Raw genomic sequence first — 1,241 nt, forward strand, 5'->3', positions numbered from 1 at the left:
ATATACACACAAGAAGCTAAGAGAACACCAAGTCGATTAGACCAGAAAAGAAAATCCTCCTGCCACATAATAAGGGAAATGCTAAATCTACAGAACAAAGAAAGAATGTTAAAAGCTACAAGGGAAAATGGCCAAGTAGCATACAAAGGCAGAACTACCAGAATTACACCCAACTTCTCAACAGAGACTCTAAAAACGAGAAGAGCCTGGAGAGAGGTCTTGAAGCCTTTAAGAGACCACAGATGCCAACTTAGACTACTATACCCAGCAAAACTCTCAATCACCATAGATTGATAAAAGAAGACATTCCAAAACAAAACCAAACTTAAATAATATCTATCTATTAATATAGCCCTACAGAAAATACTAAAATGAAAACTCCAACCCAAGGAGGCTAACTACATCCAAGAAAACACAGGAAGTAAATAATTTCACACCAACAAAAACAAAAGAAGGAGAACACACATACACCAACACAGCTAACATCCAAATAATAGGAATTAAGAATCATTGTTTATTAATATCACTCAACATCAATGGATTCAGTTACTCATTAAAAAGACAAAGGCTAACAGAATAGATATAAAAATAGGATCCATTATTCTGCTGCATACAAGAAACACACCTCAGCAAAAAGATAGACATTACCTCAGAGAAGATGTGGAAAAAAGTTTTCCAAGCAAAGGGACCCAAGAAGCAAGCTGGAATATACATTCTAATATCTAATAAAACAGACTATCAACCAAAATTAATCAAAAGAGATGTGAAGGACATTTCATACTCATCAAAAGAAAAATCCACCAACATGATGTTTCAATTCTGAACATTTAATGTTCCAAAGGCAAGGGCACCCACATCTGTAAAAGAAACATTACTAAAGCTTAAATCACACATCAAACCCCATACCTTAAGAGTGGAAGACTTCAACACCTCACTTTCTCCAATGAACAGGTCATCAAGAGGAGTAGACAGCAAAAAATAATCAAACTCAGGACTGAAATCAATAAATTAGAAACAAAGAGAACAAAACAAAGAATCAACAAAACCAAGAGCTGATTGTTTGAGAAAAACCAATAAGATAGGCAAACCTTTAGCCAAACTAAAAGGCAGAGAGACAGTATCCAAATTAACAAAAGTAGAAATAAAAAGGGAGCCATAACAACAGACAATGAGGCAATCCAAAGAATCATTAGGACTTATCTCAAACACCTGTATTCCACAAAAATTAGAAAATCACCAAA

Source organism: Acomys minous, assembly GCF_964271855.1.
Source record: "Acomys minous genome assembly, chromosome: 19".
NCBI classification, from domain to species: Eukaryota; Metazoa; Chordata; class Mammalia; order Rodentia; family Muridae; genus Acomys; species Acomys minous.